We start from the raw sequence: 11,706 nt of genomic DNA, 5'->3' as shown, positions 1-11,706 counted from the left end.
AAAAAAAAAAAAAAAAAAAAAAGCTGGTTTCTGAAGGGTTGGGATCAAACTTCTTTACCATCATAGTTTAACAATCACACTTGTCTTTTAGGAGCTTGTAATTATTTCATGATTTTTGACATTTTATTTTTCTCTCTTTTTTTTTTTTTTTTTTTGAGACTAAGCATCAGCAACGTTTGTTGCCCAGGCTGGAGTGCAATTGGCACAATCTCGGCTCACATCAACCTCCACCTCTCGGGTTCAAGTGATTCTCCTGCCTTAGCCTCCCAAGTAGCTGGAATTACAGGTGCCCGCCACCATGCCCAGCTAATTTTTTGTATTTTTAATAGAGACAGGGTTTCACTATGTTGCCCAGGCTGGTCTTGAACTCCTGACTTCAGGCCTCCCAAAGTGCTGGGATTGCAGCTGTCAGCCACTGTGCCCAGCCCTTTTTTTTTTTTTTTTTTTTGAGACAGAGTCTTGCTCCATCTCCTAGGCTGGAGTGCAGTGGCACAATCTTGGCTCATGCAACCTCTGTCTCCCAGGTTCAAGTGATTCTCCTGCCTCAGTTTCCCAAGTAGCTGGGATGACAGGCATCTGCCACCACACCCAGCTAATTTTTGTTTTTTCAGTAGAGACAGGGTTTCACCATGTTGGCCAGGCTGGTCTCGAACTCCTGAACTCAAGTGATCTGCCCACCTTGGCCTCCCAAAATGCTGGAATTACAAGTGTGAGCCACCGTGCCTGGCTGACATTTTATTTCTTTAAGTTTAGTGACACAATGAATATGATTGTTCACAATTCACCGGGCATTATAGAAACTTAAAGCCAAAAGAATTAGAAGTGATCTAATTCAAATTTATTTCAGCAAATGACAAAACTGAGGCTCAGAGAAGTGAAGTGGCTTAACTGATGTCACACAGTTCATTGGTGACACAGCCAATGATAAAACCCAGGTCTCTTGTATTCCAGTTTAGTGTAATTTCCAGGGCTTTGTGCAGCCTGACCAAGCACAGTCTGGAAGTGGTAGGGTAGAGCTGTGAAGACGCAGAACTCTGGACCCAACAGACCAAACAGTAGATTAAGAGAAAATAAAATTTTTTTTTTTTTAATCTCAGCTCTGCCACTTGCCGAAACATATTAGGTAAGGTATTCAAGCATCAGTTTCCTTATTTGTAAAACAGCTATAAAATCCAGTACAGTTCTGTTTGAAGATTAAAAATAAAAACTACTTGGAAGAGTAAAAATGTATAGCTTGATAAGAGGTACCTAGATTTTGAGACCAGTATAGCTAAGAAAGTAGTCTTCAGGTTAAACAGCTGGTGTTTCTAGCTATTGGAACTTTGGAAAGCTTTTTAACTGCTTTGAATGTTATTTCCTCATCTTTAAAATGGGAATAACAATGCTATTGGCCTCATAGGGTTTCCAGAAGCTCAAATGAAATTATTCATAAGAAATTAATATGTGTTCGGTGCACTAGTCAGAGTTCTATAAATGCATGCTGTGACCAGCCTCCTTCCTAGGTTCTAATGAAAGTTTAGATCTCTTAATGGGCAAAACTTTGAACTAAAAAATTTAGTCTAGAAAATGCTTTATCATAAAATATTTGGAAAGAAGCTATAATATTTATTATAAAATATTTTATATTTTCATCTTTTTTGTTTTTAAGATGGGGTTTCACCATGATGGCCAGGCTGGTCTTGAACTCCTGACCTCGGGTGATCCACCCACCTCAGCCTCCCAAAGTGCTAGGATTACAGGCGTGAGCCACCGTGACCGGCTATATTTTATATTTTCAAGGAAATCAAGAGTAAAGACTTTTCATTATCAAATGAAGATAATAGCTACCAAGAATGTGCCATCTGAGTGCCAGGTCTTTATATACGGTCTCTCATTTAGGTTTCAGAAAACTCAGAGTACCTGGTTCAGGATCACTCTGCTAACGAGACGTTTATAACCCTGGTCCGGGTCCCTCCAAACTCTGGGGCATTCCACTGTGCCATTTTAATTCCACCTCCCAAACTGAACCACTGAGAGAATTAAAACTTGAGACTATCAAACATTGCACTAGCTTTTTGACAACTTATTCTAATTACCAAAAGCAGCAAGAGAGAACACTGACATAAAGCTTTTATGGTACCAGGAAAAACCCTTTTAATTTTTATTCCATGAAGTCTCTTGGACATTCTCTAGTGAACCTCCTACCACAATTGACTTTTGAATCCTGTATTAGTGTGCTAGGGCTGCCATCAAAAAACACTGTCGACTGAGAGGCTTAAACAACAGAAATAGATTTTGTCATAGTTCTAGAGGCTGGAGATCCAAGAACAAGGCACTGGTAGTCTTGGTTTCTCCTGCAGCCTCTCTCCTTGGCTTACAGATGGCTGTGGGCCCACTGTGCGTTCTCATGGCCTTTCCTCTGTGCACCTGCGTTTCTGTATCTCTTCCTCTTACAAAAAAGTGGGGAGCCTTCTGAGGTAGAGTAGGCTCAGAGAGACTTCCTCCTCTTCTTATGAGAATGCAAGTCCTGGGAGATTAGGGTCCTACCCTTACAACCTCATTTAACCTTAAATGCCTTTGTAAAGGTCCTGTCTCCAAAAACAGTCACATCAGGAGTTAGGGATTGATTCGGCATATGAATTTGGGGGATGGAGGAGACAATTCAGCCCGTAACAAATGCATTCAATATTTTAGCCTCAAGGCCATAAAGCGTTTTCTAGAAATACTTGCAGAAACATGATTGACAAGCACAATCATAAATCATGTGTCTAAACCCCAGAATTATAGAATGTGAGAGCCAGAAGAGACCCTAGAGGTCTAGTTCAGTGCCATTATTTTTCAGTTGTTGAAAGTTGGGCCCAAGATGGGGAAGGAGCTTGTGTGAGGACAACTTCACATCCGTCCATTTGGAACCCCCGAACTTCTCGTGGCGCGGCGCCTACTCAACTGCAGTGCGGCTGCTATTTTAAATCTGATTTTTTATGTAATATCATCCTTGCTTTTTCCCACCTTAAATTTCACCAGTGCATTCATTCACACCTGGGGAGACTAGATTCAGCTCATGCCAAGCACTTTACTTGGAAATGCATTGTCTCATTTATTCCTCATTGTAACCCTGTGTGGAAGACCATATCATTTTAAAGATAAGAAAATCTGAGAGTTTAAGTGACTTGCTCAAGTTTCCCCAGCTAGCGAGAGATACAGCCTGATGTGGACGTGGATTTGAAGGCTCACGTGTTTGCTCACTTGAAGGCTGATTCATTAGCTTCTTTCCCTATCCCTATGAGGACTTACAACTGCAAGTTCAACAACAGGTGGTGACAGAGGACAACGACAGGCCTTGGAAAAGGATTCCTTTGTTGTTCTGCAAAAAGGATTACTGGGGAAAGCAAAAAGTTCCTACTTAGCAGGACTAGGGGCACTTTAGGCAGATGGGCTAGAGAAGATTTTATAACAAAAACACTTTACAGTGACTATAGAAACACAAACATGTTCATGGTTTTAAAAACGTAAACAGTATAGAAAAGTATAGAGTAAATTGTCTCATCTTCCTGGCTCATCCCCAGTTGCATTCTCCGGAGACAACTGTTGTTCTGTGTCTATTCAGATGCATTTTTAAAAATATAAGTAAGCACTTGCATAATGTATGTAAATTATACTTTAGGGTAATACTGTAACTATTGCTTTGAAATGTACTTTTAAAAAAACCTCTTAACAGTATGTCTTTGACATGTTTTCATGTAAATATATGTACTTCCATTTCATTTTTTTTTTTTTTTTGCAGAATCTCACTGTGTCTCCCAGGCTGGAACACAGTGTCGTGCAGTGAAATCTTGGCTCATTGCAGCCTCAACCTCCTGGACTCAAGTGAGCCTCCCACTCAACCTCCCCAGTAGCTGGGACTACAGGCCTGCAACACCACTGTCTGCTGGATTTTGTGGTTTTGTTTGTTTTTGTAGAAATGGGGTTTGACCATGTTGTCCAGGCTGGTCTTGAACTCCTGGACTCAAGTAATCTGCTCACCTGGGCCTCCCAAAGTTCATTCTTTTTAATAATGGAAAAATATTTCAGGCCAGGCGTGGTGGCTCACACCTGTAATCTCAGCATTTTGGGAAGCCGAGGCAGGCAGATCACTTGACGTCAGGAGTTCGAGACCAGCCTGGCCAACATGGTGAAACCCCGTCTCTACTAAAAATACAAAAATTAGCTGGATGTTGTGGTGGGCACCTGTAATCACAGCTACTCAGGAGGCTGAGGCAGGAGAATCGCTTGATCTTGGGAGGCAGAGGTTGCAGTGAGCCAAGACTATGCCACACTGCACTCCAACCTGGGCAACAGAGATTTCATCTCAAAAAAAAAAAAAAAAAAGAAAAATATTTCATTGTAGGAATATACAGCAATTTAATCATTCCTGTAACAGGCTGAATAATAGCCCCCTCAAATATCTACATCATAATCCCTGGAACCTAAACATGTTACCTTATTTAAAGAAATAATATTTTCAGATGTGATTAAGAGTTTTGAGATGGGGAGATTATGCTCTATTATTGGCATGGGGGAGGGGCTAAATGCAATCATTAGTGTCCTCATAAGAGAGAGGCAGAGGGAACTTTGATAAACACAGAAGGTGATGAAGACAGCGGTAGAGATGAGAATGCTGAGGTCACAAGCTAAGAAGTGTGGGCCGTAACCAGGAGCTGGAAGAGACAAGAGATGGAGTCTCTTCTCGAGTCTCCAGAATAAGTGTGGCCCTGCTGGCACCTTGATTTTGGATTAGTGAAATTGATTTCAGACTTCTGATTTCCAAGATGGTGAAATGATACATTTATTATGTTTTAAGCAAAGTAAGTTTGCTTAAAACATGTTTGGGGTAATCTGTGATAGCAGCCACAGGAAACTTATATAATTCCTTTCCTTATGAACATTTAGGATATTTACAATAAGTAGCCTGTATATATAGCTTTACCCACTTGTGCAGTTACATTTGTAGGACAAATTCCAAGACTTAGAATATCTGAGGCAAAGTATATGGACATAAAAACAAAAATGTCATCAGGCCTAAAGAGAATATTTTATATATTTCAAATGGATTCCAGGTCAAAGTGTTAAATATGTTTGCTGGCTGGGCTCAGTGGCCCACATCTGTAATCCCAGCACTTTTGGAGGCTGAGGTGGGAGGACTGCTTGAAGCCAGGAGTTTGAGATCAGCCTGGACCACATAGCAAGACCCCATCTTTACAAAAATAGTAATGAAAAAAAAATTGCCTATAGAAGAAGGAATGGCCTTAGGTTCATTTTCAAAGAGAAAAGACAAGAAAGACAACTAGCCTCACAGATATTAACACATACTGCAAAGCCACAGCGATGATAGCATTATGGTACGTAATTGTGGGTGAGTAGCCCAATGGGGTAGAACAGAGAGCTCAGAAGCAAAGCTGTGTATATGAGAACTTGATATATGAGGTTGACACCACAAGTCCGTGGAGATAAGGCAACTGTGTCTCACTAATGGAGAAAAGTAAAATTAGGTCCTTACCTCACTCTGTGTGAAGGTGAATTTCAGATCAACTAAGATCCCATGGAAAGATAAAAGTATAAAGTTAAAAAAAAGAAAATGTAGGGGGATTGGGAGGGACAGCATTATGAGAAATACCTAATGTAGATGACGGGGCAATGGATGCATGTGTATACCTACGTAACAAACCTGCACGATCCGCACATGTACCGCAGAACTTAAAGTATAATAAATAAACTTTTTGAAAAAAGAAGATGTAGGAAGAGTGTCCTTTTGGGGGTAGAAGAGAGGTGGGGTTGAAGGATTTCTTAAACAAGACCCAGAAAAGAGGAACAATTAGGTAAAAAAAAGTTTAATGGATTATATAACACCATAATTAAGGATTCATTTTTAATATGATAGACAAAGATGGTAATTGGCTTACAGAAAGGGAGATTTTTACATCATCAAAAAGTGACAGAAATAATATCTAAAGTAAATCCAACAGAAAAATGCATGAAATGGGGAAATTGAAATGGATTTTTGATTGTTTTACAACCAAAATAAAAAAAGACGGCTGGACACAGTGGCTCACACCTGTAATCCCAGCACTTTGGGAAGTCGAGGCAGGTGGATCACTTGAGGTCAGGAGTTCGAGCCAGCCTGGCCAACAAGGTGAAACCCCATCTCTACTAAAAATACAAAAATTAGCCTGTCATGGTGGCAGGCGCCTGTAGTCCCAGCTACTTGAGAGGCTGAGACAAAAGAATTACATGAACCCTGGAGGCAGAGGTTGCAGTGAGCTGCGATTGCACCATTGCACTCCAGCCTGGGCGACAGAGCGAGACTCCATCTCAAAAAAAAACAAAAAAAAAAAAAACAAAAAGGAAAAGAAAAATTAGTGTTGGGGATTGGGGAGAAGGAGGGGGGAGAGCAATAGGGCAAATACGTGATGCATGTGGGGCTTAAAACCTAGATGACAGGTTGATGGGTGCAGCAAGCCACCATGGCACATGTAGACCTATGTAACAGGCATTCTGCTGCTCTGCACATGTATCCCAGAACTTAAAGTAAAATAATAAAAAGAAAAAAAATTAGTGTTAAGTGAAAGCAGCAGCAGTTTAAGATCTATGATGTGATACCACTTCCGTGTATTTTTATAAAGATGCCAACATATCCAAAGATCCTTATGAAGTCCATCAAAGTGGGTGCCTATGGAGAGAAACATAAGTGGAAATTGAACTGGAAAAAATAAAACAGGCTGAAGATGATAAACACCATGAAACAAGGATGATAATTAACTTAATTTCATGCACCTGTAAAAAATTCTAGCTAGCCTTTCCTTTGGTCTAAAACATGGGCTGCATTGTATTAGAGGCTCAGCCGTACACTTGCAAATAACTGCGCACGTGTCTAATGGTCTGCAAGGCTGTCAGGGCCTCGAAGGCAGCCCCCATATTCTCTTCCCTGTTGTTTTCTTTGTACCTGACACATAGCAGGTGTTCAATAGTTTCATGGAAAGAAAATTCAGAACATTTCTGGAAATCAATGCATAAATTCCTCCAAAGCTTAGAAAAATGCAGAGGAACTGAAGAATGTGATGCCTGGAAACAAGATTTTCTAGTTCTCCAACCGATATCATGAAGCTCAAAATGGAAAATTAAGTGTTGCTTTTTGTCCCTGTTTTCTGCCTCCCCACATCTTTTTTTTTGAGATGGAATCTTGCTCTGTTGCCCAGGCCGGAGTGCAATGGAGCAATCTCTGCTCACCACAACCTCCGCCTCCCAGGTTCAAGCTATTCTCTTGCCTCGGCCTCCTGAGTATCTGGGACTACAGGTGTGTGCCACCACACCTGTCTAATTTTTTGTATTTTTAGTAGAGATGGGGTTTCATCATGTTGGCCAGGCTGGTCTTGAACTCCTGACCTCGTGATCTGCCTGCCTCAGCCTCCCAAAGTGCCGGGATTACAAGCGTGAGGCACCGTTCCCGGCTTCTGCTTCCCCTTTCTTGTCTTCTCCTCTTCATCCCCAGTGCTTAACATCTGTCTTCCCCATCTGAGCAAGGGAGTCAGGTGACAACAATTAATATGCAATCGTTCCTGGTCTCATAAGGGATAGGGCAGGGGTTTGCCTTTTGCAGAAATAATCCAGCAAAAGCAGCCAGTACCACATGTCGCCCCCTTCTTGAGGCCCTCGAGGTCCACACTGCCCTCAGGGTTAGTCTCCCTCTGACACTCATGTCCTTCCAAACCTGCTTAGGGCTCCAGACTTGGCTCTTGCCCCTCTAACATGATCTGCTTCTCTAACAAAGGGTGCCGACGTGGACAGTCTTCTTAAGTTTCTAAATTCAATAAGAAATCTTTTTTTTTTTTTTTGAGATGGAGTCTTGCGCTGTTGCCCAGGCTGGAGTGCACTGGTGCGATCTCAATCTCTGCTCACTGCAACCTCTGCCTCCTAGGTTCAAGCGATTCTCTTGCTTCGGCCTCCTGAGTAGCTGGGATTACAGGTGTGTGCCACCACACCTGGCTATTTTTTATATTTTTAGTAGAGACTGGGTTTTACCATGTTGATCAAGCTGGTCTCAAATTCGTGAACTTGTGATCCGCCCTCCTTGGCCTCTCAAAGTGTTGGGATTACAGGTGTGAGCCACTGCACCCGGCTAAGAAATCATTTTAAATAATATAATTTAAGTTAAAATTAAGTAATTTAAAATGCTTTCTAGTACCTGTCTCGAAAGGTGGCAGTTTGTTGAAGACACCCGTCCCAGTGCTAGGATCTGCTGTCCCCTGCTGTGAAATAAGTGACAACTCCTTTTATCTCATTTTCCCAAATCCAGCTGTTGTTTGCAGAGAAAAACCTCTGTGCCAGGGTGAAGAAGTCAGAAAAAGCTCTTAGCATTAGCCCCTGTTCTAGAACTTTCTACTTTGTCCCTCCAAATCCACTGTTCTCCCTTTCCCAGCTTGCTCCCTGCCCTGGAGGCTGACCTCCAGGGACAGCCTTGGCAGCCCTCCTTGCCCTCTATTCTTCATTGGGTTTGGCCAGTGAAGAGAGGTGCCCTCCGTGCTGACCACACACTGCAGTGCCCTGCGGAGCTACATGACCTCCGATGCCCAGGTCCACCTGGACCAATTAAATCCTTGCCCTCCTTGTCCTCTGTTCCTGATTGGTTTTGGCCAGGGAAGAGACAAGGAAGAGGATTATCCTGATTCACTGTGCAGTGTGTTCCCTCCCAGGACCTTGAATGATACCGGCTGCTATATCCAGTCCTCAGAAACACCCTGCTTCTTCCTGGCAGTTTTAGTTCTTGGTTGTTCTTGTCCTTTCCTGAAACTCAGCATTGGTTAAAGGCCTGCCTGGTTCCCTAAATGCCTTCAGGCAAAAGGATGAGCTGGTTCATGGCAGGTCTACAAAAGTTCCACTTTCCCCACAGGGATCAGCTTTACAAAGCAGGTGCCTTAGGAAACCCGAGGGGAACTCACCCTTAGCGCTTCCCCTGCGGGGGCTTCTTGCCTTTCATGTGTATATGCGTAGGAAGACCGCGCTAATGACCCTCGCCTGAATAGAGAACACCCACTCCACACTGACCTGTGCTTTCTAACATTAGCCAGGAGAGAGTTTGGTGTAAGTTTTGATCAACTGTGTTAATGCAGTCCTCCCCAGCTGGCTAGACATTCTGTTGATTTGCCTTCAATGACCCTTGTGATTCCTTCCATTTACCACCCTCCGGCCCTCTCTTGTGCCTCTGCCCAAGTCCTCAGTGCGTTGTAACACTCCTCTTTCCCACTTCGGTTCGGCCAGCTTCTCCTTTTCCCAGCTGGGAGGTCTGCTTCCTGCGGACAGTCTTCCCTGACCTAAATGAAGTCTAAATTAAACCCTCATCAGAGCTGCTTCTCCCACTGTGTAGTAATGACTTGATTGTCTGTCACCTCCATTGAGACAGGAGAAAGTAAAAATTAGCTTGGACTATTAAAATCTCTCTGGTCATTCATCAGGCTGGAATAAAAGATAAAACCAGATCCAAAGTTAACAATAAATGTATTTCTCCCAAGGAGCACGCTGTAGTGGTAAAGGGTCACAAAAACTCCGTTCTTAGAGTAGTGCCTTCTGACTCATTGAGAAACCTTTTTTCTCTAAAATCCTAGACTATCAGAAACACTGCTGTTTGAAATGCTATTACTAAAACATCTCACTCTTGCCTGGAGGATCTAAGTCACCGACATAGAGAAGCAGCCTTGATTTAAACCCTGGGTACAGAGCTTTGAAGGAGGGCTTTCTAGACACAGCATTCCACAGCTACAGCTTCCCAGCAAACGAGTTCCTGGGTCTGCTTCATAGTCCAGGACTTACGATGATACCTTTACATTTAGATCTATCTTGCTTTGAGTCTGTCAAAATACATTTCATTTCAATTCCGCTTTTCTCCATGCCCCATACTGTAATTCTTCTTCTCCCTTTGTCCGGGAGATACCCTTTGGTTTTTCTGGTGTGTGGTCTCTTTGCAACATGTAATAAACATGACTTTGTCAGAGCAGGCTTTGTTCCTGGTGGTCTTGGGTTGGTTGAATGAGAACAATTCATCATGGCATGTAAAACACAGGAGAAAAGAGAGAAGCAATTTCTGTTAAGTGGTTGGGTAAATGAATGAGTGAGTAATGCTTTCCCCTAGATGAACTTGTATGAGCCAGGAAGTGTTCCTAAAACTTAGCCAACTTGGGCAGTTTAAACTGGGAATCTGAAGTCAGAGCTGGGTCTGAACCCCAACCTGTCATTTATTAATCATGTGAGCAAAGTGAATGTCTTACTTCTGTGAGACTCAGTGTCCTCATCTCAGAATGAAGATGATATTTTCTCCAGCATAATCATCTCTCTTCTGCAGGGTTGTTGCAATTAAAAAAAATGGTGCAAGAGTTGGGATTGGATAAAAGAGATCACTGAGTGTTATTTCAACTGAGTGGGGCCATTGTGGGGGGACCCTCTGGGAATATCTGATTCCACAGGCGTGTGCACATTTCACTGACTTGCCATTGACTAGGCATTTTTTTTTTTTTTAACACTTGATCTTAGCCAAAAGGCTGAGAAGATATGACCAGGCTTTTTAGAGATACAACTAACAGTAGAAATTAAGTTATAGAGAACTGATGGTAACAGTTTGTGCTTATAGCAATGCCAATTAATTTTCTCTTGTTGAGAATATAAATTTCTGTAATTTAGATTCTTACTTGTACCAGTTTTTACATCTTACTGGTTTCTCTATTAATTAATGTGTCGAATAAAACCCTTGGCATGGGTTCATTTCACATTTGCACGAGTCATGATTTTACCTTTTGAACTTACACTTTAGCACGATGAAGAACAATAATAGATATAAAATGCTTATTGTACCAGATACCCTCAAGTAATACCTATGATTATTATTTTATTGGCCGATTAAGATGCCAGACAAAATACACCAGCAGATCTGCGAGAGTGTAGGGGTTAATACAGACCTCAGCCTTACAGAGTAGGCCAGGCAAGGGTTGCAGATGGAGAAGTTCTCTTGGGACACATCCAGGCTGAATGAATGTTTGCCCCTCATCTTAGCCATGGCTGCTTGGTTGCAAGCACAGAACTCCACCTGAAACAATGAGAGTTTATGCCACAGAGCACAGGTTGACTAGCCAGCCTTCAGGAAGAGTGAACAGACATCAGTGCCCCCAGAAGCCTTTTCTCATCTCTCAACTCTGCTTGTTAGCTTGATTCTCTGTCCTAGCATACAGACCTTGTCCACCGAGCAGGAAACATGGCTGCTAACAGCTCCAAGTCCCCCTCCCCAAGGCTGTTACCACGGTTTAAGGACAGTCTTTTCTCCATTCCAGTTCCAAAGATTTGCAGGAATGTCTGTAAGTGTTCTGGTTTGGAGAGCTGCACGTCTTAGAGTACTTAGTTGTGGCCTTGGAAGAGAAAGGAATTTCCCATGTGAACCACATGGCCAGAGTCAGCGAAAGAGCAGTTCCAGGAAGAAGGGGGAGACTGTTGAGCAGAGAAGGCAGAATGCTTTTTCTAGTCCCTCTCAAAATTGGCTTGGAAACTGAAGTGTAATCTACCTAGAGCTGGCCAGATCACATTGCAGTGCAGGAGTCAGCATTGGTAAAGTGAGGAATAGCCGTCAGGAGGGGGGGCTGACAAACCGTGCTGAGAACAGCCCCGTGGTTTTGCACAGATGTTATAGAAATGCTTTTAGAGTGTGTTAGATAA

Source organism: Sapajus apella, unplaced genomic scaffold, assembly GCF_009761245.1.
Source record: "Sapajus apella isolate SASKATOON/1434 unplaced genomic scaffold, GSC_monkey_1.0 scaffold4, whole genome shotgun sequence".
Classification (NCBI taxonomy): Eukaryota; Metazoa; Chordata; class Mammalia; order Primates; family Cebidae; genus Sapajus; species Sapajus apella.
Note: the sequence above shows the minus strand (reverse complement) of the source record.